The sequence below is a fragment of the Sarcophilus harrisii genome, chromosome 3 (genome assembly GCF_902635505.1).
Source record: "Sarcophilus harrisii chromosome 3, mSarHar1.11, whole genome shotgun sequence".
Classification (NCBI taxonomy): domain Eukaryota; kingdom Metazoa; phylum Chordata; class Mammalia; order Dasyuromorphia; family Dasyuridae; genus Sarcophilus; species Sarcophilus harrisii.
The window spans coordinates 131,460,552-131,487,456 of record NC_045428.1 but is presented as its reverse complement, the minus strand read 5'-3'; positions in this window follow the sequence as shown (position 1 = coordinate 131,487,456).

Here is a 26,905-nt window from a genome sequence, read left to right as displayed (position 1 = left end):
TACATATATATATATATATATATATATATATATATATAAACACACACACACATATATACATATATATAAATACACACACACATATATATAAATTTCACAAACAATGCTAATGTAAACAAAATTGAAAAGAAAACAAAAAAAATGTTTTTAATTTAGTTCAATTTAATTTTGATTTTTTAAAAATGTGGCAGCCAGAACTGATTGATATTAACCAGATTTGGTCTTGGATAATGCCTACCTTCTTTGGAGACCTAATGAGTTTTTAAACACAGACTTTTGGGGAGAACTGCCATATCATACTTTTGACTCATCTTGAAATTGCAATCCAGTTAACATTACAGATTCTTTTTTACAGATTAAAAAATATATATTTTTTATTCTCTTACTGGTTTTGTTTGCATGGTATCCAAAAGGCTAATGAATCCTTCAGATTAATAAGTATACAGACCTTCAAATAGATGTATGGATTCTTATTAAGTATACCAATTAGGACATCACTGCTTAGGGATAATCGGGGAAAATATCTCCTCTGATGTTATTGCCAACTATGAGATTCTTTGATTTATTCATTGAAGAATAAGTGGGTAATTCATGTAGAAAATTTACTTTGTAAGATGGGTAAAATTTTGATAGGTGAACATAAAAAGGACATATCATGAAGTAGAAAAATTATATAAGAAAGTTGGTAGTTTTTCAAGAACAGTAAAATGGTATTAATCTTATATTTATAATAGGATCCATGATTGAAAATAGAGGAAGACAATATTAAAAACAAAATAAATTGAGATTAGATTGTAGGTAGCTCGAACTGCTATGATAAGGAATTTAGAGTTCTGTAGAAAATAGAGACAATTACAGTTGATTACGCAAAATGCAAAGAGAACCCATATTAATTCAATGACTATAGCAATCAGAACAAGATTAATAGAAGACTCTGGAGAAGTAAGCTTTATTGTATGAAGTAGATGATTGAGGTAACAGGACTATCTGAAAATTGTTAGGAAAGATGGGTAACTGGTTTAGATATGATAATTTTTATAGCAGTCTTGCATGGTCAAAAATCTTTCTCCCATGATAACCTTTACTAGGAAACCAAATTTCTCCCCATATTTATTACAGTCAAATGTTTCTGAAAAAGTAACTTGTTTGTAAAAATATATATTCTTCTTGTCTATTTGTGAGTTTTTCTCAGAAATAGTTCAATTTAAGCTAGCTCAATAATTCAAATTAAGCTAGGTTTAATCCTTAACAGTCCTCTGATTGACTAAGCAAGAGATAATTGACTGACTTCAGCCTGTCCTCAACTTATAAGTGAGGAACACAATTAACTAAAATTTTGTTGGACATTAGAACATTATGCACAAAATTGAAAAGACACTAGCTATATTTTAAAAAAACATTATATATGTGTATTTCAGGATAGGAATATTACAAGTCACAATAGATTTAAACACTGAATTGTGTAGAGGGCCACAGAGAGTGGGAGAATTCTGGGTGAGGTGTAAGACCCTTCAGCCTAGACAGAACCTACTAACAATGTCTGGTTTGGCTCTCTATCTTCTCTAAGGAGTTGCCATGTACCCAGAGATTCTTTAAGCAAGTCTGTGAAGGAAAGGATTGCAATTAGGGAGAATAGAGCTGCATGCTGCTGGAACTACTGAAATATCCCCTTGTAACAACTGCACTAGCACCCAGGACACCTCAGAATCAGCCAGAGTCAGGATAAACAAAAGTCCTTAGTCTTTATTCTTGGTCTTTAAATGCAGGGTTGAACAGGATGGAAACAGAATCTCTGCAACCACCTTCTTCCTTGTCTACCACAAAGAGTGACTCTGGCTAGTCTTACTCCACCCCCTAGTCCCTCCAACAATCATCTATATACACAAGTCATTGAACCAGCACAGGATAGTGGGAAGGACCATTTTCCAAGCATATGCCCATAGAGTATTGTCCAATCAGTAGTTAGCCTCAAGTGCTCAGCAGTCCTGACCTCAGTGCATCGACTCAATTGTTTCAGCCCTCTACATCCCCTGAAGACTTGAAACCTGTCCCTGTCCGAGCTATAGATCCCTTGCCTTCACACACAGTCTACTTGACCATTTCATCTCCTGAGAACACTTACAAAACAGTGTCTGTCCATACACTGATTTAGGAAACTGGCGAATGTGTAGCTAATATCCCAGTCACTGGCCAAAGATTATGGCAAACACCCATATGTCTGGCATAAGAGGATCAATAGTAGCAGAACTTAGTGCTACCCCTTTGAGATGGAAATTTGAAGGTAAAACAGGAGTTTTTATTCCTTTTGTAGAAAAAAAATCCCCATTAATCTCTAGGAAACAGAGATTTTACAACAGTTCGGATTACAATTGAGCATTTAGTTTTTTAGGCAGGGCTGCTGCCTAAAGCCTACCAGCACTCTTATCTGTTCCTATTCAATGGAAAACTAATATACCAATGTGAGTGGAACAGTGGCCCTTAACCAGTGAAAAAATTCAGGCCTTATTAGATATAATATAGGAGCAACTTGACTAGGAATATCTACAACCTTTTCTAAGTCCTTGGGATTCTTCTGTATTTGCTGTAAAAAAAAAAAAAAAAGAAATCTGGAAAATCCATGTTGTAGTGGGCATCTTTTCAGGAATTACTTTTGCAATATTTGCAGCAAAAGAGACAAGAGCCAGTGGTCACTGAATTCCTTATACAAACATTCACAATTGGTATTCAACAAGCAATAAAAACAGATAATGGACCTGCATATACTTCTGAATATTTTGCACACTTTTGTACACAATATCAGATTTTATGCACCACTAGCATACCCTTTAATACTCAAGGACAGGCAATAATAGAAGGAGAAACATACATCAAGACACTACTCAAAAAACAAGAAAGGGGGAGTCACAGGTAACCCTAGAGAACTTGTTAACTTAACTCTATATTTTAATCTTTTTTTTTATTTTTGATGGAGATACACTGGCTCCAGCAGACAGGTTTCATAACCCACTGGAAGTGCAGTGTCCAGTGACTATACTGAGTAACTCCAGTATCTTTAGATAATTTCCAGGTGATGTGAAGAGGTCCAGAGAGTTGTGAGTGGAAGGGACCAGATAGGTTAACTGCTTGAAGAAGAGGGTTTACTTATATCTCAACAGTTGGAGAAGGAACCCAATGGGTTAGAATGAGCCGTATCAGACCTGTCCATTGGGGAGAGATGGAAAAAGAGAAGACCATCAAAACGAAGGAGAAGACCCAGGAAACATCAGATGTTCCATCACTGTGTCCACCACTGAAAAAGCCTGGCAGTTAACCCTATGTGTATGCCAATTAACTCATGAACATCAAAAAGATGATAAGACTGATGCAGGACTTTAAAACCTGCAGGAATCATTGGATTCCCTGACACATGAAATGATGGACAATAAATTGGTTTTGGACTATCTCTTGGCTGCTGAAGAAGGTGTATGTATATTTGTGAATTGATAGTTATTTTTTACACTTTCCTTCTTGGACCCATTGAAATCTTTATAGTATTTTATTTATTCAGATTGTTTGTTATGTTACTACTAGTTTATATGATATTACAACTGGCCTGTGTGATTCCTCCCATGCTGATGGATATAACCATTGATGTATACCTGCTTCAATTAAAAACAAAAGAAAGGTGAGATATAGAGAGCCACAGATAATGGAAGAATCTGGGTGAGGTATAAGACCATTCAGTCTAGAGGGTACCTGCTGACAATGTCTGGTTCAGCTCCATTTCTCCTAAGGGCTCTTGGCTTTCCAGAGAAGTCAGAAGGCAAGAGGCACAACTTGTGTTGTGATTGAAGCAGAGTGATTCCACGGGGCAAAAAGTGATACCAGGTGACAAGCTACATACAATAGCAAGTTGTTTATGTGGTCCCACTTGTGCAGTATATCCTTAGTACATGTGCAGTGTTGCTTTGGTTATATAAGGGTATATAAGGGTGAAAGAACTGGGAATAAACAGATTCCATAATTCCACCATCCTCGGGAGTCTCGCTTCGTCACTCCTCCACTAAAACAATATATTTTAATAACCCCAACATAGGGGCTCTAGAAAACACAGTACATTTTGTCACCTCAACTTGGGGGTCTAGAAAGCACACAGCACCCCAGCGTGAAGGCTCTAGAAAGCAAATTACATATTGTCACCCCAACTTGGAGGCTCTAGAAAGCAGGACACAACAGAATTGGTTATTTTTTCTCCTTCAAAAATATACATCTCAAGTGCTAAAATAAGCAAAGAAGAGCTCATTCTTAATAATTATATAATCAATAACAATGATGCCTTGATAGAGACCCAAATAAATTTCCCTTAGAACTACGTAATGAACTGTTACTTCATATTATTAGACCCTGATGATAAATTAGCTTGGCCAGATCTATTTGATTCAAGGAGCATTCCCTAGTACATAGGAGATACAATTAGAAAAAATTAGAAAAAAAGGAAATTAGATTTCCTTCTGGATAAAGCTATGGCAGGACCATTATTAGTTCCTTCTGGACATATTTCAGGCTGAAAGGCACAGGTAATCTCAGTCCTGGGGTGAGAGATATAAGTAAGCATAATTGGGGTTGGGGGTGGAGATGGATCTTTGGTTCAGGCTCTTAGTTTTGAGATAACACCTCATGAATATGTTGTCATAGTAACCCGAATTCTCTTTAATATGATTCATCTACTTCCTCTTCTCATCTTCCCAGGAAATACTATACAACAACTTATAGTCTATGAAAGTCCTCAGTGGAGCCCAGGAATCCAGCAGCAACTTATTCTGATATTACAGATGGCAACTATAATCATTTAGTTTAGGGCTAAAAGGAATTTATAGGTGATTTACTGTTGGTTATGTGTATTCTTGTATAAGTTATGAGTGACTATTTGTTGATCATACTTTCATTAAGTTGTCTAAAATGTGATTGAACAGTATTGTGAATATTTGAATCTGATCTTCCCCTCTTCAAAAGAGACTACAACTTCTTTTTTTGAGTGAAGGTAAAAAGGAAGCATCTTGCTCTTTTTAATTGCCTGTCTGAGAGGAGCATTAATCTAGGATAATTTTTATCTGGTCCATTAAATATTGTTGATCTTGGAGTACGATGGTTTCAGAAGAAAAGTTATTTTCCAGATATCTAGCCCTTAGGAGAAAGACAATCCCCAGTTTATATCTGCTGGCTTGTAATCTTCCTCCAAAAACTGGTTACATAAAAGGCTATTTAAATTAGCATACAGTATATAAACTCATTGATCTAAGTAAAACAACAGACAGGAATTGAGAAGCAGTGCATATTAATATATATGAAATATACATAAATCAGTGAGCTATTTGCTAGGAAGTCATTAGTTTAAAACAAAAGAAGCTCTGATTTAATCTAAGAGTTAAGTCTCAAATATCTATGGAGGCAAAATAGAAATTAGGGGCATCTTTAAGATCAAGTTTTCTCTACATGTCTGCAATTTCCAAAATCTTTCTTTTTTTTAAGAAGAACATCTGGAACTACAAGTTTCTCCATCTCTGGCACAAACTCCACTCCTAATACAGGTGTGCTGTATGGTAACAACATTGGATATTTTCCCCACCATCTGAAGTCACATTAAAAGTCATACCTCATTTCACAAACACTGCAGACCACATAAACACCTCTGGCTGCTTGGGTGGAAGCCAGATTACACTAGTAACATTTTAATTTTATAGAAAAAAAAATTCAATCCCAGAAAGAGGAAGAAACTCTTTGGACAAGACAGGGAGTAAATAAAAGTCAGAATTCAAACTAGATTCTTCCAACTTCAAGTGTAATAAACTTTGTTAAAATGCACACATAGGCATACATGTACATATGTGAAAATATATGTGAATATAAGTTATCTGTGTGTATGTGTATATGCATTGTGATATATACATGTGCAATTTTATATGAATATATAAAATATATACATGAATATATATGTATATATATATACATAATGCACACATGTATGTTTTTATATGCATTTATGCATATAATTGTTCATGTAGACATATATGCTTATGAGTATACAAACATATATTTCATAGTCTCTGAAGGGAAAGCACTAGAATCTGGGACAATTGATAAACGCCCATTCCCTGCAGAAGTGAAATTTTGAGCTGAGATTTAAAGTAAGCCATTGAAGCTATAAAAATGAGTTTGCATTACAGATAAATAGATAAGTCTCACTAGTTCTCTCTCTTTTTCCTCTTTTATTGGTTCAGTTGCAAGGAGAATCAGCTACATAGTGATTACTTTGGGACATTTGAAGCTAGTTAGACTATAGGAAAAAGAGAAAAATCATTTAAGTAAAAGCAAAATATACTATTATTTTTAAGCTCTTAAGTTAACAATTTATACAATCTTGTAAAGGCCTGTAGGAAATTAATCACTGGGAATATCAGGATAAAATTTGGTGTAGCTTAAGCAGTACTTTTGAAAGGTCCATTATGAGAATGCTGCTACAAAGAACTAATTCCAGCCCAGTGTCGCAATTCATCCCTATCCAAGGAGATTACAGAGACTTCTCTAGTTCAATCAAGAAAATCCAATCTGGTTCTTTAGTATTTGCAAGGAAAGATCATCCTGGCAGCCCCTGGGGAATAATATATCAATCATACTTTAATAAGGCACAGAGAAAGTGCAGAGGTAGAGAGCACTGAAATAAAATGGGGAATTGGCAGGAGGTAGAAGGTGTGAGAAGGAGGCGGGGGGTGGGGGGGAGGAGGAAAGAAGTATATAAATCACTTACATAAGTGAGGGTCTAAATTGGGAGCTATATGAAACCTTGGCCAGTTGGAGGAGTATTCAAGAGACAGAACACTGGAGTCCCATTCTTATAAGATTCCAGTGAAAGAAGATAGCCTGACTCTTATCCATAACACCTTTGGATTCAGTTATTGACACATCAATATTATCTCAAAGTTAACAATGCCAGTTTAGGTGCATTTAATATATCTAACTTTTATTCCCTGATTTTACTATGCATATCTGGGACTTACATGGGGTTTCTGACCTAGAGAACTTTTGTACTGGATTGTTTCCCCTAATTTAGCAAAAGTTTCTGGATATGACTTTACTTTAAGAAGCAATTTTTGTAAATAGGTTCCATGTTCTCTTTTATACTTATAAGTCCTGTTTCTATTCATATTTTTTCCTTATACTGGCTGCTTATATAATTACTTTGTGTATTGTTAAGTTGTTTGAGGGAAACATAATAAACAGAATTTCAACATCAATTTCCCTTTATGCTTTATAATTGTATGCTTAAGGATATCCCTTTTGGAGCTCCTTAGTTTTTTTCTTGTAAACAATGAAGGAGATTGGAGTAGAAATATTTTCTATAGTCTCTTTCAGCACTACCTCTATGACAAAATAGATGATAAGTGACTAAATCAAAGAAAGCAATCAATGCTAGTTGAAGCACTTAACTTAAGATATTGACCTGTAGGGGGCAAAGATTTGCTAGTAGAACATTCTATCTTGGTTTCCAAGAATCTTAAGTATTGATTATGAGGATTTCATGTGGTTGACACAGTTCATGTATCCTTTCTCTTTTATTTTTATTAAATATTCAAATTCTCTATTAAGCATGTAAATCAGTCTTTTTTCACTGATCACAGGAAGAATCTTTTTATATTCTTCATTAGTGTCTGCAGTTCAGAATCAGTGACAGAGAAATTAAATGGTTGGAATTATCCACAAATGATAATCAAGTTGGTCAAGAATTTTTTAAGATAAGAGAAAAAAAGAGAAACTGCAGCAGAACTGATGAACTTTTGAAAAGAAACTCCACAAATCTCAATTAAGGAAATGAATTTGAGTTTTTATCATTGTTAGTTTGAGCTTCTGAATATAAATTGTCAGGTAAAATACCCCTTCTTTTTAGTGAGATTATAAAAAAATTAGTGGTCTAATTTTCAATTTAGATAGAGATATGGTTCCTGAGAATGCTCTTCTAAAACTTAATCATTTTTTTCAGGCATTGCTTTGATGGGACCATGTAGCTATTTAGCAAAACTAGATGTCAAGATGTCAAATATGTATTAAATATAGTAGAACTATTTAAAAATCAAATATATGCATAGGTATTTATACTATTATCATGTCACACAAGAAAAAAAAGACAATTGTAGAGAGCCGAAACTATTGAATTCAATGCATTGAGGTCAGGACTTCTGAGTGCTTGAGGCTAACTACTGATTGGAGAGCAATTATGCAACTACTACAATGATAACGGTCCTCTTTCAATTTCCAAGGACATATTCTTGGAAAATGGTCCTTTCCATTATCAGTACTGGCTCAATAATTGGTGGATAGAGGATTATAGGAGGGACTAGGGGGTGTAGAAAAGCTAGCCAGGGACACATTCTAGACAGTAGACAAGGGAGAAGGCGGTCACAGAGAAACTGCTTCCATCCTATTCAATCCTGCAACTGGGAACCGAGAATAAAGATTAAGGACTTTTGCTTATCCTGACTCCGGCTGATTCTGGGGTGTCCTGGATGCGAGTGTGGTCATTACATTTGATGACCAAGTGTGGGAACCGAGATCCCTAACTTCACTGAAGAAGTCTCCGGTGACCAGGAAATAGGGTGAGTATTTAAATAGAAAAACAGGGAGCTTAACTTTGTTAAGGGCTAAACTAGTAACCTTTTCTAGCTACAATGGGGCAGATATTGGGAAAAGATCCAGCCCCAGCCCCAGCCCCACACCCACCCCTGCCCCAAGCGGGTGCTATAGAAAGCATGCTTAAGTTGATCAAGGGACAAGGATTAATTGTGACTTGGTTGCAGATGGCTAGCTTGTTGGGTACATTAAAACACATGTCCCCTTGGTTCTTAAAGGAAGAAGAGATAGGGTTAGATAATTGTAAGCTGGTAGGAGAGCAATTATGCAACTACTACAATGATAACGGTCCTCTTTCAATTTCCAAGGAGACATTCTATCCATACAACATAATATAATTGGCCTTAAAAAATCCAGTTGGTTATAGAAAAAAGGAAAATTCTAAAAATGGCCAGATGAGTAAGTATGAGGAAAATAAGGAGGACAAAGGAGGGATTAAAAGCGATATCACCAGAGGGCATGGGGAGTTAAGTCAGGATGAAGGGTGGGGTAAAGGGCATGGTGATTCTCCCTCTCACAGAGCAGCTTCAACCCCACCTACCCCAGAACTGTTTCTTGACACGCCCCCATCAACTTCACCTTTCCGGATGGAGGGGGAAGGAGTAGTAGGAGGGCCTGTGACACCACTAGCCACTCCCCCCAAAAAACACCCCCCCCCCATGACTAGATTGCAAAAGGCAGTAGTTAAAGCCAGGGAAGAAGACCAGAATTTAAATGATTTGCAAATGGAAATATATCCAGTGATTCAAGAGTTTGACTCTTCAGGTCAAGAAAGTAGAAGATACTCTCCTTTTGATATAGAAATCCTCAAAAGACCTGAAAAAGGCTGGCACTCTTTATGGGACTACATCAGCTTATGTTAAGATCTTACTACAGAATTAGTCTTATAAAGTCTTAACCCCTAGAGATTGGAAATCTATAGCAAGGACATGCTTAGAGCTTGGACAAAACTGGTTGTGGCTTTCTGAATATAGTGAGCTCTGTAGGATACAAGCCCAACAAAATAGTCATAGTAGACTTACTCCTCCAATCACCTGTGAGCAGCTAACAGGTGTAGGTTCTTATGCAGAAATTTCAGTACAGATTAATTACCCCTTAGCAGCATATGAGCAACTTGCTGCTGCTGCTCTCAAAGAATGAACTTGGCTTCCCAATAAGAACAACAAGGGTGAAGCCTTCACAAAAATAATATAAGGGCCAAATGAACCCTCTGCTGATTTTGTGGGACGTTTGCAGACAGCTGTCATATGAACTAATGGTGAAAATGCAGTTACAGACATTATGATAAGGCAACTTGCTAAAGAAAATGCTAATGAGGTTTGTAGAAGAATTATACTAGGACTGTGCAAGGATGCTCCTTTAGAGGAGATCATAAGACTGTGCCACAGTGGGCATAAATGCCTTTTATAGGCAGGCTATGTTGCAGACTTCCCAAGATCTGAACATGGGAAGACAGGGTCCATTTTGGCAAGGCGCTTCCAGAGAGACTTGTCAATGCTTTCAGTGTGGTAAAGTAGGGCATCTGAAAGCTCAATATTGGCATAGAGACAGAGTGAGAAAACAGGATGGGATAACAAGACCCAAAACCCCATGTCCAAAATGCAACAGAGGCTTCCTTGGGCATCAGAATGTAGACTGATTCAGGGAAACAGGATGAGGGGCCTAGCTCCAGGGCTCAAGACAAAAAACACTTGGTGCATGATGGCAGCCAATGCTATACCCAGAGTGCCTAGAAGTCCAGTATCCAGACATGACCTATCAGCCAGGAAGCCATATGATGGGAGAAAGGGATTACACAATCAACCAGACAGGAAGCATCCTGATGGGAGAAAGGGATTACAATTGGGGAGAATAGAGTTGTATGCAGCTGGGACAACAGAGATACCCCCTGGAGAGGTGAAATCTGTTCCTCTCCAGCCTATGAATGCCTTGCCTCCAGGCACAGTAGGCTTGACCATTTTACCTCCAGAGAGCACTTACAAAACAGTGTCCATACACACAATGATGTGGGAAACTGGGGAATGTATAGATAACATACCAGTCACTAATACAAGTAGACAATGTGTGACTTATCAACCAGGAGAAGTAGTAGCATCAGGTTTACTAATACAGACTCCTAATAAGCAATCTTGTCATAGTTGCCCAGATTCTGATTCCAAGCAAAAAAAATCCAGGAATATACTTGACAGCAGCTGTAACAGCTGACCAACTCACTATCTATATAAATGGCATACAATTAGGATTGGTAGATACAGGTATAGATCGTACAGTCATTAGAGGTGCCAACTGGCCCAATCACTGGCCAAAGATTAAGGCAGACATCTACATGTCTGGCAAAGGGGGGTCAATAGCAGCTGAAGTTAGTGCTACCCCTTTGAGATGGATATTTGAAGGTGAAACAGGAGTTTTTATTCCTTTTATAGTTGAAAAAAATACCATCAATCTGTGGGGAAGAGACATTTTACATCAATTAGGATTAAAAATGAGTACTTGTTTTTTTTTAGGCAGGGCTGCTGTTGAAGACCTGCATATATTTCTAAACATTTTGCACACTTTTGTGCACAGTTACACACCATACCCTTTAATTCTCAAGGATAGGCAATAGAAGCGAGGAGAAATGGAGACATTAAGATGCTCCTCCAAAAACAAAAGAAAGGGGGAGCCACAGGTAACCCTAAAGAACTTCTAAATCTAGCTCTTTATACTATTAATTTCTTGATTTTTTACAAAGATACACTGGCTCCGGCAGACAGGTTTTATAACCCACCAGAAAGGCAGTGTCCAGTACGAGAGGCTCCACTATCTTTAGATAATCACCAGATGATGTGGAGAGACCCAGAAAGTGGTGAATGGAAGGGACCAGAGAGGTTAACTGCTTGGGGGAGAGGGTTTGCTTGTATTTCCACAGGTGGGGAAGGAATCAGATGGGTGCCAAAGAGCCATATTCACCTTATCTATCAGAGGGAGATGGAGCAGACCCTTGAAACAAAGGAGAAGACCCAAGAAACATCGGATGGTTCTATTGCTGACTATGGCTAACACTGAAAGAGAATGGCAGTTATGGTGTTTGACTCATGGACATCAAAAATTGTTAGACTTCAAACCCTCAGGAATCATTGGATTATCTGAAGCATGATAAGATTGTTGTAGGACTTGAAAACCCTCAGGAGTCATTGAATTTTCTGAGAAATGATAAGACTATTGCAGGACTTCAAAATCTACTGGGATCATTGGACTACCTCACACATAAAAAGACTGTTGCAGGACTTCAAAAACTTGTGGGAATCATTCAATTCTCTGACACATGAAGCAATGGACAAAAGAAACAATAGACTGTTGTTTACCTACCCTCCTTCTAGGACTTATGGAAATCTCTTATAATGCCATATTGATTTATATTGCTTTATATATTTATATTGATTGTTCTATCACTACTTGCATATACAATTCATGTTTGTTGCACCACATTGAGCCTGCACTGACTGTGAGGAGAGGAACCTCTGCGTTATTGCTGTGTGCTTGTGTAATATTTCCCATGCTGATGGGTTTGTGCATACCTGTTTCTAATAAGAGCCTTCAGCCCAGAAACCCGCTAGTAATCCCCACTTCCCTTTGGTGCTTTTCATCTCCCTTTCTGAGAAGTCGGGGGAGGGGGTAGTCATGATCACTTCCTTTTGGGGGCTCTCACAATCCTGAGAAGTCAGGGATGGCATGACCACCTGTGTTCTAAAACAATAGAAAGTAGGAGATGTAATGTACTGCAACTATTGAATTCAATGCACTGAGATCAGGATTGCTGAGCGCTTGAGGCTAACTACTGATTGAACAATACTTCATGGGCATATGCTTGGAAAATAAGTCCTTTCCACTATCAGTACTGCCTCAATGACTGGTGGATAGAGGATTATAGGAGGAATTACGGGGTGGAGGAAAGCTAGCCAGGGATACACTCTCAGCAGTAGACGAGGGAGAAGGCGGTTGCAGAGAATCTGCTTCCAACCTGTTCAATCCTGCGATTGGAGACCGAGAATAAAGATTGAGGACTTTTGCTTATCCCGACTCTGACTGATTCTGGGGTGTCCTGGGTGTGAGCACGGTTGTTACATGGAACAAAATAAAATGCAAGCAAACAACAACAACAAAAAGAACAAAAATGCTATGTTGTGGTCCACACTCAGTTCCCACAGTACTCTCTCTGGGTGTAGATGGTTCTCTTCATTACTGAGCAAGTGGGACTGATTTGAATCATCTTATTGTTGAAGAGACCACGTTCGTCAGAATTGACCATTGTATAGTATTAATGTTGCCATGCATAATGATGTCCAGGTTCTGCTCATTTCACTTAGAATTAGTTTATGTAAGGCTCTCCAGGTCTTTCTAAAATCATCCTGTTGGTCATTTCTTACAAAACAATAATATCTCATAGCATACATATACCGTAATTTATTCAGCCATTCTCTAATTGATGGGCATCCATTAAGTTTCCAGTTTCTTGCCATTACAAAAGGGCTGCCACAAATATATTTGCACATCTTGGTCCCTTTCCCTCCTTTAAGATCTCTTTGGGATATAAGCCCAGTAGAAACACTGCTAGATCAAAGGGTTTGCACAGTTTGATAACGTTTTGAGCATAGTTCCAAATTGCTCTCCAGAATGGTTGGATCAATTCACAGTTCCATCAACAATGTATTTGTGTCCCAGTTTTCCCACATACCCTCCAATATTCTTCATTATCTTTTCCTGTCATCTTAGCCAGTCTCAGAGGTTTTTAGTGATATTTCAGGTTATCTTAATTTTCATTTCTCTGATCAATAGTGATTTAGAGCACCTTTTATTATAACTTAGAAATATTTTCAATTTCTTCATCTGAAAAGCGTCTATTCTTATCCTTTGACCATTTGTGAACCGGAAAACAACTTGATTCTTATAAATTGAGTCAATTTCTATGTAAAAATGCTTTCCCAATTTATTGTTTCCCTTCTAATCTTGTCTCCAGTAGTTTTCTTTGTACAAAACTTTTTAACTAAATACAATCAAAATTATCTATTTTGTGATCAATAATGATCTCTAGTTCTTCTTTTGTCACAGATCCCTTGCTCCTCCACAGATCTAAGAGGTAAACTAAGAGGTATCCTGTGTTCTTCTATTTTTTTTTATAATATAATTCATTATTTCTAGATCATGAACCCTTTTCAATCTGTTCTTCGTATATGGTGTTTAGGTGTGTGTCAATGCCTAGTTTTTGCCATACTAGTTTTCAATTTTCCCAGCAGTTTTTATCAACTAGTGAGTTCTTATTCCAAAAGCTGGGGCCTTTGGGTTTGTCAAACACTAGATTGCTGTAGTTATTGACTATTTTGTCTTGTAAACCTAACCTACTCTACTGATCAATTATTCTATTTTTTAGCCAGTACCAAATGGTCTTAATGACTTCTGCTTCATAATATAGTTTTAGATCTGGTAAAGCAAGGCTACTGTTATTTGCATTTTTTTTCATTTATTCCCATGAAATTCTTGACCTTTATTTCTTTCAGGTGAATTTTGATGTTATTTTTTCTAGGACAGTAAAATAGCTTTTTGAAAGTTTGATTGGTATAGTACTAAATAAATAGGTTAGTTTAGGTAATATTGTCATCTTTATTATATTTGCTCCACGTATCCTAGAGCACTTGATATTTTTCCATTTGTTTAGATCTGGCTTTATTTGTGTGGAAAGTGTTTTGTAGTTTTGTGCATACAGTTTCTGGCTTTCCCTTAGGAGATTGATTCCCAAAAATTTAAATGAAATTTCTTTTTGTATCTCTTGTTATTGGATTTTGTCAGTGATTATAAGAATGCGGATAATTTATGTGGATTAATTTTATATCCTACAACTTTGCTAAAGTTGTGGATTATTTCTAATAGTTTTTAGTTGATTCTCTAGGATTCTGTAAGTATACCACCATATCATCTGCAAAATGATAATTTGGTTTCCTCATTACCTACTCTAATTCCTTTAATCTCTTTCTCAACTCTTATTGCCAAAGCTAGCATTTCTAATACAATATTTAGTAGTAATGTGGATTGTGGGTAACCTTATTTCACCCCTGATTTTATTGGTAATTGTTTTGTCCAGAGTAGCTCCCTGGAGGATCTTGGTACCAGCCTGAGTCCTTAGTGTTAGAAGAGGAGTGAAAAAGTGGGACTTATGTTGATGGTCAAACATATAGTTCAGTTATTCCAAATATTCTCTGCCTTATAGACCCTAATATCATTATATAATCAAAGCACATTGTACATGTGCTATTTACTTTGTATGTGGGACCACATAAACTACTTGCTATTGTGTGTAGATGACTCTTTGCCATTTGATATCACTCTGCTTCAAGTACAACACAGGTTGTTACCACCTTCTGACTTCTTTTTTTTATATAGCTTTTTATTTACAAGTTATATGCATGGATAATTTTACACACCCTCTGACTTCTAAAGAAGGCTGAGAGACCCCTGAGGGGAGATGGGAAGCTGAACCAGATATTGTTAGCAAATTCCCTCTGGGCTGAAGGGTCTTATACCTCACCCAGAGTTCCCTCACCATCTGTGGTCCTCTATATCTCTCCCTTTCTTTTGTTTTAATTGAAGTAGGTATACATCAAGGGTTAAATCCATCAGCAAGGAAGGAATCACATAAGCAAGTAGTAAAATGCCACAAGCAAGTAGTAATATAACAAATGATATAAATAAAAAAGATATTATAAATGATTTCCATGAATCCCAGAAGGAAGGTATAGCAAGTAACTATCAATTCCCAACATACATACATGTCCTTCATGAGACAAGAGATAGTCCAAAGTCAATCTATTGTTCATCACCTCATGTGTCAGGGAATTCATTGATTCCTGTATGTTTTGAATTCTTGCATCAGTCTCATTAGCAATTATTTTTGATGTTTATGAGTCAATTGCCTTACACATAGGGTTAACTGCCATGCTCTTTCAGTGGTGGACATAGTCAGAGACAGAACCACTTGATGTTTCTTGGGTCTTCTTTGTTTGGGGTGTCTTCTCTTTTTCTGTCTCTCTCCAATGGATTCCTTCTCCATTTGTAGAGAAACAAGCAATCCCTCTGCCTCAAGTGGTTATTCTGTCTGGTCCCTTCCATTCATCACTTTCCAGATCTCTCCACATCATCTGACAATTATCTAAAGATATTGGAGCTGCTTGCATGGGACATTGCCCTTCCAGCAGGTTATGAAATGTCTCTGCTGGAGCCAGTGCATCCTCATCAAAAACTAAAAATTTAATAATATAAAGAATTAAGGTTAGAAGTACTCTAGGGTTACCTGTGGCTTCCCTTTTCTCTGTTTTTGGAGGAGTGTCTTAATAGCTATACTCCTCTCTCTACAATTACCTGTCCTTGAGGATGGAAGGGTATGTGAGATGTATGAAAACTGATACTGTGCACAAAAGTGTGCAGAATGTTTAGAGGCATATTCAGCCCCTTATATTTTTTCTTGCTTATGGCATGCCCATAACTGCAGAGGCCTGTGTAAGGAATTCAGTGGCCACCTGGGCTGTCTCTTTTGCTGCTGGTACCGCAAAAGTTAATCTTGAAAAGCTGTTTACTAAAATATAGATAAAAGACAAATGACCAAAAGATTTATAATGGGTCACATCACATCCATTTGCCAAATTTCACTGGGTCTCAATCCAAGAGGGTTCTTCCCTAGAGGGAGTGTAGAAGTGTGGAAAGGAAGACAAGCTGTACAGGCTTTTACTATGTTCCAAGCTTCCTCTTTTGCTATCCCAAACTGCACACCTAAAGCATATAGAGCCAGAGGATATTTAGAATGAGATTCTTGGACTGCCTGAAATAAAGGAGTACTGGCTGACACGATGAAGAGGTTATTTGCCTTTGTATTTCCATAAAAAATAGGACCTAGAAGTCCCACATGAGAATAGGCATGCAAGAAATAATACTTACCTGTAAGTTTCCTCACTTGCTCTTAAAGTTCCTTAAAGAGCTGATATATATTAGAAGCTACACATTTTATTTGGGATATGTCAATTCTTTGTGCCACCCCTATGAATAGGCTTAATCAGATTTTTATATCTCCTGGATAATAAGTAAAATCTTGCATAATTGCATATAACTCATTCTGCTGAATAGATGGAAAGGATGTTCTGACTAGTCTTTTTTTTTTTGCTAAGTCAGGAAAATTTACAGCAAAGATGTTATATTTGGATGTATCTCTAAAGATGGCTGGTCCTTTAAGAGGAACCTTAGAAATCTTTTCTTGAAAAATTCATGGCCAATTATGTAATAGCTGGGTTATCTTAAGATGGAGCCATGTGTAAAATTTTGAGCTGTGGCCATTAAAATTTGCCACTCTGGGATGATTTCTCAGCATACATTAATTTGTGCATTGTTATAGAAAGTATCTATCTTGTCAGGTCCTATCCTAGATAATTGTATTATTTGCCTAATGGCTTTTAATAAGATTCTAGCCATAAGCACTGCGTAAGGAATAAGGCTTTGGTCTGATTGTGCTTGGAGGGTTACCCACTGCAGCACGCTTTCTCTTTGATGGACTGATGTAGGTGCCTCTTTTGTAGCAAAAACTGATATTGCCAAGTGTTTTGAGCGACACTTTCTACTACATTGATTAAAGCCAGTTCAGCCTCTCTCAGAGGCTCTAGGGCTTGTTTTGTAAGCTTATGGGGTGAGTGGAAAACAGTGTCTTTCCTTAAAATGATATACAATAGTAACAATTAATAAATAGTTAAGCCTAACACTGGATGCATCCATTGGATATCTCCTATCAATTTTTAAAAGTCATTTAAAGTGTTTAACTTCTCTATTCTTAAAGAAAGTTTTTGTACTGTAAGTACCATGGGATATATTTCATATTCCTAAATATTGAAAAGGAGTGTGTTTTTGAATTTTTTCTAGGACTATGCACAATTGATAGTTCCTCATTGTTTCTGTGGTGTTTTTTGGGCATGTTTCTAACATTTACTCCTCATCCCAAAAGATAATCCATATAATGTAATAACATAACTATTGGAAATGCTGGAGTAAGAGCAGCAGCCACAAACATTTGATGCATGGTAGGGCTGTTTTTCATTACCTGTGACAAAACTGTCCATTCAAATCTTTTTAAGGCTCATCTAAATTAATGCTGGAGTCAAAATCTGGATAAATATCACCATATTGATATTAGGAGTGTGTACCAGGAGGCCTGATGCTACTACTTCTCCTGGGTGATAGATCACACGTTATCTAACTGTATTAGTGACTAGGATATTAAATACACGTCCTCCATCTTCTCATATCATTGTATGGATGGACATTGTTTTGTAAGTACTCTCAGAAAGTAAAATGGTAAAGCTGACTCTTTGTGGAGGGAAAGGATCTATTGGCCAGACAGGGACAGATTTCACCTCTCCAGGAGACCTCTCAGTAGTCCCAGTGGTGTACAACTTTATTCGTTCACCATGGGCTTGCTTTTCAGCTGACCAATCATGTTGGAGTACGGAACTTTTAAAGAAGCTCTGGGTGTGACAGCAGCTGTCATCGTGCTCCAAATGTTTTCTTTTTTTGCCTGGAGCCCTGGAGTTGAGCCCCCTTCCCATTTCCCTGAGTCACTCTACATTCTGAGGCCCAGTGGAAGTCCTTGTTGCATTTTGGACATGGGGTTTTGAGTCTTGTTTTCCCTTCCTGTTCTTTCACTTTATATTTTTGCCAACATTGAGCTTTCAAATGTCCTGCTTTACTGATAAATCTTTTTGGAAATCCTTTCCCAAGAGGGACCCTGTTTTCCCATGTTCATTTTGAAAAGCTTGTATCATAATCTGGACATAAAAGGTATTTATGCCCACTGTAACATAGCATCTTATGATCTCATCTAAAGGAGCATCCTTTTTTATTCCTAATGCAATTCTTCTACAATCCTCATTGGCATTAGCCAGTTGTTTTATTATAATTTCAATTGCTTTATTTTCACTAGTGGTTTATGTGTCAGCTGTCTGCAGACATCCCATGAAATCAGCAAAGGATTCATTTGGATCTTGCACTATTTTTGTGAAAGCTTCCCCTCTATCTTGTTTTCCTCAGAGGTGTCCCATGCTTTGATAGTGGCAGAAGCAATTTGCTCATACACTACCAAGGGGAAATTAATCTGTGTTAAAGTGTGTGCATAAGGACCTACACACATACAAGGTGGGCAGCCTTGTGCCTTTAACTCCAGGTAGCCTGTTTTGTTGGGTTTGTGTTGTACAGAGTTCAGCATACTCAGAAAGTCACAACAAGGTTTTCCCAGTTTCCAAACATGTCCTTGCTATAGATTTTCAATCATTAGGGGTTAAAATTTCATAAGCAAAATTCTCTAATAGCATCTTAACCTAAGATGATGTAAACCCATAAAGAATGCAAGCCTTTTTCAGATTTTTTGATAATTTCCAATTTAAAAGGAGTGTATCTTCTTCTGATTTGTCCAGAAGAGTCAGTCTTTTCAATCACAGGATATGCTTTTATTCTCTCTTTTGGTTTTATTAAAGCTTTTATTTTTTCAAAACATATGTGTGGACAATTCTCTAGCATTAGCCCTCACAAAATAATACCCGCCTCTTTCCCCTCATTCTTTCCTAGATGGCAGGTAGTCCAATATACATTAAACATGGTAGAAATATATGTTTAATCTAATGTATGCATGCATATTTATACAATTATTGTGCTGCACAAAAAATTGTATCAAACCAAGTTAAAAAAAAAAAGCAAAATACAACACAAGCAGCAACAACAAAAAGAATAAAAATGTTATGTTGTGATCTATACTCAGTTCCCACAGTCCTTTCTCTGGGTGTAGATGGCTCTCTTCATCACTGAACAATTAGAAATGGTTTGAATTATCTCATTGTTGAAAAGAGCCACATCCATTAGAATTGATCATTGTATAATCTTGTTGCTGTATGCAGCAATCTCCTAGTTCTGCTCATTTTACTTAACATCAGTTCATGTAGATCTCTCCAAGCCTCTCTGAAATTATTCTTATTCTCCTATTTTCAATCCAATTGTACCATATTCTTCTTCCTTTGCTTTAACTAATGCCTCTTGTAATGGGGACATAGAAGGTGGACAAAACTGCTGCATGGGAGGTGCTGATATTGTCATTGCCACTACCATTCCTTCTCCTCCTTCCCACAAAGGTGGAATTGAATAAGGAGGGTCAGGATATGGGGAATACTATTAAGGGCACATGCTCAGGTATAGGGTAGAAGTAAAACCCAGCTCTGAAGCTGAGAAGCATCACACCCCTTAAACTTCCCAGAAAAGTACATAACTCCATTCCTGACCAAATAGTCTTGCTCTCTAGAATTTTCAATATCACCCCCCTTCTTTTTTTCCTCACATTTCCTTCTCTAGCAGCCCAAGTTAAAATCTTTTCTTGTTTTAAAACTCGTGAGATATCTTGAAGCCAACTATATTATATTGTACATAAAGAATGTTTCTCAGAAATTGAATCAGGATCCATAGATTTGTAATATCCAATTAGTTGCTCTCCTACTATTTTCCACATCCCTGGCTCTAATCTTTCTTTCTTAGAGAGTCAAGAAGACATGCATTCTAATATATTTAAAAATTCATTGGATAACTGTTTTTTTATTAGAAAGAACTCATTGATCTGCTTCTGAGTTATTAACAAACCTTGCTTCTCTATTAACCTAATTGAGCATGTTTCATAATACCTTCAGGAGGGAGGCTCTTTTGTTAGTATTTGCTCCATTTCTGCTGAAAAATAAAAGTGAATAGATTAGCCCTTAACGAATACTTACCCTATTCCTAAGGTCACAGGGACTCCTCTGCTGAACTTGCAAGATCATGTCAATTGAGCTGCTGTGTACCCTACTTTCTAGGGACCCATGTCTAGGGACCCATATTTAGGCACCAAATGTTATCTGGAGGATCTTGGTACCAGCCTGAGTCCTTTGTCTTAGAGAAGAAGCAAAGAGGCACAACTGATGTAGATGGTCAAATATGAAGTCCTGTTATTCCAAATTCTCTCACCCTTATATACCCTAATACCCTTATATAACCAAAACAACACTGCACATGTGGGACCACATAAAAAAACTTGCTATTGTGTGTAGGTGACTCTTTGCCACCTGATATCACTCTGGTTTAATTACAACACAGGTTATCACTGCCCCCTGACTTCTCTGAAAGGCCAAGAGTCCTTAGGGGAGATGGGAAGCCAAACCAGACATCGTCAGCAGATTCCCTCTAGGCTGAAGGGTCTTATACATTAACCAGAGTCCCCCCACTATCTGTAGTCCTCTAGAGGGAATGGTCCCAATTTATCCCCATTATATATGATGCTTTTAAATAGATTGTTTTAAATAGATGATATTGGCTATTTTAAGAAAAAGTCAATTTATTCTTTTACTCTCTAGTGTTTTTTTTTTTTTAATAGGAATGGATGTTGGATTTTGTCAAATGCTTTTTCTGATTACTGAGATAATCATATGATTTTTGTTACATTGGTTATTGATATAGTCAATTATACTAACAATTTTCCTAATATTGAACAGCCCTGCATTCCTGGTAAAAAAATTCTACTTGATCATGGTGATCATAGTGGGGATGATTTTCTGTAATCTCTTTGCTAACATTTTATTTAAGATTTTTGCATCAATATTCATTAGGGAGATGGGTCTATCCTTTTCTTTCTCTGTTTTCATCCTACCTGTTTTAGGTATCAGTACCATGTATGTGTCTCAAAAAGTCATAGGAATCCTTCTTCCCCTATTTTTTAAAAATAATTTATTTAGTATTAGAATTAATTGTTCTTTATTTTTTTTAGTAGAATTCACATGTAAATCCATCTGGCCCTGGAGAGTTTTTTCTTAGGGAGTTGATTAATAGTTTTTTCTATTTCTTTTTCTAAAATGGAACTATTTAAGTAATTTATTTCCTCTTTTGATAAATTGGGCAAGCTATATTTTTGTAGGTATTCCTCCATTTCATTTAAGTTATCAAATTTGTTGGCATAAAGTTGGGCAAAATAACTTCTAATTATTGCTCTGCTTTCCTCTCCATTGGTGGAAAGTTCTCCTTTTTCATTTTTGAGACTAACAATTTGATTTTCTTCTTTCCTTTTTTCTAATCAAATTAACTAAAGGTTTATCTATTTTGATTTTTTTTTTCATAATACCAACTCTTAATTTGATTTATTAATTCAATAGTTTTTCTTTAACTTTCAATTTTATTAATCCTTTTGTTTTTAGAATTTCAAGTTTAGTATTTGATAGGGGGGGCTTAATATTTTTTTCTTTTTCTAGCTTTTTTAGTTGCAATTCATTGACCTCCTCTTTCTCTATTTTATACAAGTAAGCATTTAGAGATATAAGATTTCTCCTTATTACCACTTTGGCTACATCCCACAAATTTTGGTAATTTTTCTCATTATTGTCATTTTCTTGGATGAAATTATTATGTCTGATTTATTGTTTCACCCATTCATTTTTTCAAGATGAGATTATTTAGTTTCCAATTACCTTTGGGTCTATTTTCCCCTTGCCTTCTCTTGGATGTAATTTTTATTGCATCATGATCTGGAAAAAAAATGCATTTACTATTTCTGACTTTCTGCATTTGATTTTGAAGTCTTTATGTCCTAATCTACATATTTTTTTTAATTTCAAGGAGATAGATTTTAGCTTCTCTTATGCTGAAAAAATAAAAAGTGAATGAAAAATTTACATATTAGATTATTTCACATGACTCTGACTGTGTTAGCTTTACCAAGGATTCCTTACTAAGGGAGTTTGTAAGTTAAGTTATATGCATGTGTATGTGGGTGCATGTATACATGTGCATGTGCGTGTGTGTGTGTCCTTCCTCTTTGTTAAAATAATAGAAATCAGCACTATTAACATACAATTATCATTCAATCAAAATACAGTTTTCTTTTTGTAATTTGTTTAAATTTATATGTATAATCTGAAATATACCTACTGGTATGCTTTGTTAGAGAAAGCTGCTAATGTTGATAATATTCTCCACCCAAATACTTATATAATTCACACAACTAAAGAGAATTTGTGGTGGCTTGCATGGAATGCATAACGGTTCTATTTTTATCACAGTAAAATAATTATTGAATATGGACTTGTAGAATTTGTTTCTTCTCCCAAGATTTTCAAGAAAAGGAGAGTATTCTTTGGCAGAAAAATTATAAGGTTCTACGGGGAATTGGATAGGGGAGTAGAGAAAAGAGAAAAAATGAAAAGTAATTAAGGAAGGCAGAAGTGGACATCAACTTGTGAAATGAAATGAGATTATTAAAGATGCTACAAAGCAAAAGCAAGAACAACGGCTATTTAACATTTGTTAGTAAATAAAAGATATGAGTTATTTTTTAAGTGAAAGAAACTGACCAAGATGCTAGCTCTATCTTGCACATAATAATGACTTAAATTTACAAGATTTAAGAGATGAGAAAATCTAGTAAATGGCAATGAAAGAAGATATTAAAAAGTAATTGATGTTAGGTAGGGGTACTGGGCTAGTTATTGGCTTAAAACTAATAAGTGAGAGGCAGTTTGGTAAAGCAGATAGAGAGTTGACCTTAGAATCAGGAAATCTGTGTGCAAATTCATCTCTCACATATGATGACAATTTTTGTTTTCATGTAATGTAAATTCTCAGTGGCCCAGAATGCTCTCTAAAATTATCAGTTAAAGAAGAGTTGTTGATCATGATTGATTAACAAAAAAAAAAAAAAATTCCTTCAGTGGAAATTTCTTGTACCAATAAAATCAAAAGCTTAGGCGAAAACAACATACAATAATAATATAGAACTGTGCTTCTTAAATTTTTTTCACTAACAATTACTTTTTACCAAAGAAATTTTTATATAATGCCAAGTATATAAATACATAAAATAGGTATACAAATCAAACATGTACTAGTAATATATTATGAAGAATTTATTTTAAACCAATTCTTTGTTATGCATATAATTTTGCCATATATTAAAGATGAAAGCAAATTTGCATATTTTTGAGATGGATGAGCTTATTTATTTTTATTTTACTTTATTTATTTATTTATTGCTGAGAAAATTAGGTTAAGTGTCTTGCCCAAAGTCACATACCTAGGAAGTATTAAGTGTCTGAGGCTAGATCTGAACTTAAGTCCTCCTGATTTCAGAACTGGTGCTTTAGCCACTGCACCACCTAGCTACCCCAGCTTCTTTATTTTTAAAGGAAGAATTAAATACTAGTGAAATATTTCATATAGCAAGTCACAGAACATCTTCAATTTTTTTAAAAATTTTGATCAGTATTTTGATTTTTTAAAAGCCAATGAAGAGAATTCCCCTTATATAAACAATTGTATGCAATCCTGAGGAAAGAAGGTTATGTTAACTCCTATAAATGTGATAGAAAAATGGATTTTTGCTCATGGATCATTAAGTATATTACCTGTGAAAAGTGAGAATCTGTAGACGAAGTCCCCTGTGAGTGCAAAAGCAGCACCCATAGATAATACATAATGAAACTGTCCAACTACATAGTGTGTATCACATATCTAAAGATGAGGTAGGTAGTACAGTCCCTGTAAGTCCCCCAATTGTGAAGAAGAAAATGAAGACTAAGGCTTATAAAACAGGGGGTCATTTAATATTTCCTCTGTGCAGTGTGAACAACCAGATAGACTTTTACCCCAATAGGAATGGCAATAATTATTGTGGCTGATGTGAAGTAAGCTTGTATATCTATATCTATACTCACAGTAAATATGTCGTGGACTCATACAATAAAGCCTAGAAGTCGATAGATATTATTGCTCATACTATTTCCATAAAACCAAAGGATCCTTTTTCCCCTGGATAATAAGTAACAATGTGGAAGATAATTCCAAAACCTGGTAGAATTAGAATATAGAATATGATTGAAGAATCAAAATTGAAGAATCAAAAATGTTGGTATAAGACAAGATCTTCTCCTCCAGCAGGATCAAAGAATGTTGTGTTTACATTGCAGTATGTTAGGAATATTGTAATATCAGCTGCCAGAACTGGTAAGGATAGAAGCAGTGAGACTGCTGTAATTATAACAGATTATACAAACAATGGGGTTTGATAGTGGGATTTTGAGGGAGGTTTTATATTAATGATAATAGTGATGACATTAATAGTTCCTAAAACAGAGGAAATCCTGACAAGAAGACAAAAGTTCATCAGATTTACTGAGGCTCCAGGGTAAGCAAGATTACTTGCTAGAGGAGGGTATACAGTCCATTTTGTTCTGGTGCCCATTTTGACTGTTGAAGATGCAAGTAGTAGCAAGAAAGATGGTGATAGGAGTCCAAAGCTTATGTTGTTTATTGGGGAAAGCTATGTCTGCAACTCTAATTATTAGTGGAAGTAATCATTTACAAAACCCTCCAATTATAATGGGCATTATTATAAAGAAGATTATTACAAATACATGGGTAGTCATGATGACATGGTAAATCTGATCATCTTCAATTAAAGTACCAGGTTGGCTTGGTTCTGCTCGGATTAGCAGCTTTAGTACTGTGCTGACTATTCCCATCCAAGAACCAAATAATAGGTACAGAATACCCATATCTTTATGGTTTGTACAAAGCACTCAATGATTAAGGAACATAGGTAAAATGGCTGAGTGAAATAATTGGATGTAAATTCAAAGACAGAGACTAGACATTTCTTCTTACCAATAAATTGAAGCCAAGTGTTTAGGTGCTTAGCTGTTAACTAAGAGTAAAGGATAAATACCCTCTAATTTAGAAATAAAATTAGATTGTACAGAGTCTCCCAGCCCTTTTCCTCCCAGACAGGGCAGAAAGACCCTGATGTATTTAAAGGCTAGGTGATTTAACACCTGCTGAGGCTTTGAAGGCCTTTGGTCTGTTTGAACCATAAAATTTGGTCTAGACTTCTGATTACCTGAAGTTACACAAAGAATCCCACTTTTATCATAATAATCCTCCTCTCCTGACAAAAAGATTCCCCAACATTCATTCTATAGCAAATCTCCCCATAGCTAAATATAAATGTTCTTATCTCCCTTGCAATTCTATGTACCATCCTGTGAAGCTGAGGCCAACTTAACCAAACTCATCTATGAAAAATCCCAGCTTACCCATCCAATGCTCACATAGGCTGATTAGTCATTATTGTTCACATCAACCCTACCACAAATGTTCTCAACATTATTATCTATATCCTTGCCACCCTACCTATATTCTAGACATTTGACTTTTCAAACATTACTAAAATGAAATCATTCAAAAACCTTTGAAATGAATCAACCCTTATAATTTTTCTTCTAACACTTCTTTCACTAGGAGGACTACTACATCTCACTGGCTTCAAACCCAAATGACTCATCTTCCAAGAACTAATCACCAATGGAAATATTACAATAGCAGTCTAATAGCCTCATCAACCTTACTAAACATATTCTTCTACATGTGGACTATCTATGCATCTAGTCTCACTATATTTCCAACCACTAACAACTGAAAAATACAATGACCTCCCACCTTTATAAAACCTACCCATTACAATAAAGCCTACTACTTCCACTAACACCACCCTGCCCCCCATTCATCATACTTACATAACTAAGAACTTCAAGACTATCTTGCATCATGAATAGCAAATCAAATACTTTAATTAAGCTAAGTCCTTATTCAAGCTCCAGCAGCACTTAAGCTACTTCTTTGAATTTGCAATTCCACATAAAATATACTTCAAAATCTACATAAAGGTTTAGGTTCAACATAGAGCAACATAGAGCATCAAAGGATGCTTGGTTATTTTTTTATAGTGTTGAGATATATCATATAATAGCTAGAGGTCATGTAATAATGAGTCATCATTTTTTTGGGGTTACTATTAGTGTTTTTAAGGTGAAGAATTCATTAATAAGTAAAATTTAGAGTAGGATGAATTGCCAGTGTTACTTAATATAACACTGTGTGCAACTGCTTGTAGGGCCCTGATTAGGGAATATTTTAAGTTAGATGCTCCTCCTGATTATATAATAGAGTACACAAATAGCCTGATAAGGCTAGGATGAAAATAATCCTAGGTTTAGGTCTAAGAATATATTGGTTATGGGATTCAAATTGTTAGAGCAATGGTAAGGGATAAAATGAGGGCAAGGATAAATATTGAAATAGATGAGGTTAGGAGGTGTAGGAGTTCTTTGATGAATAATATTACTGA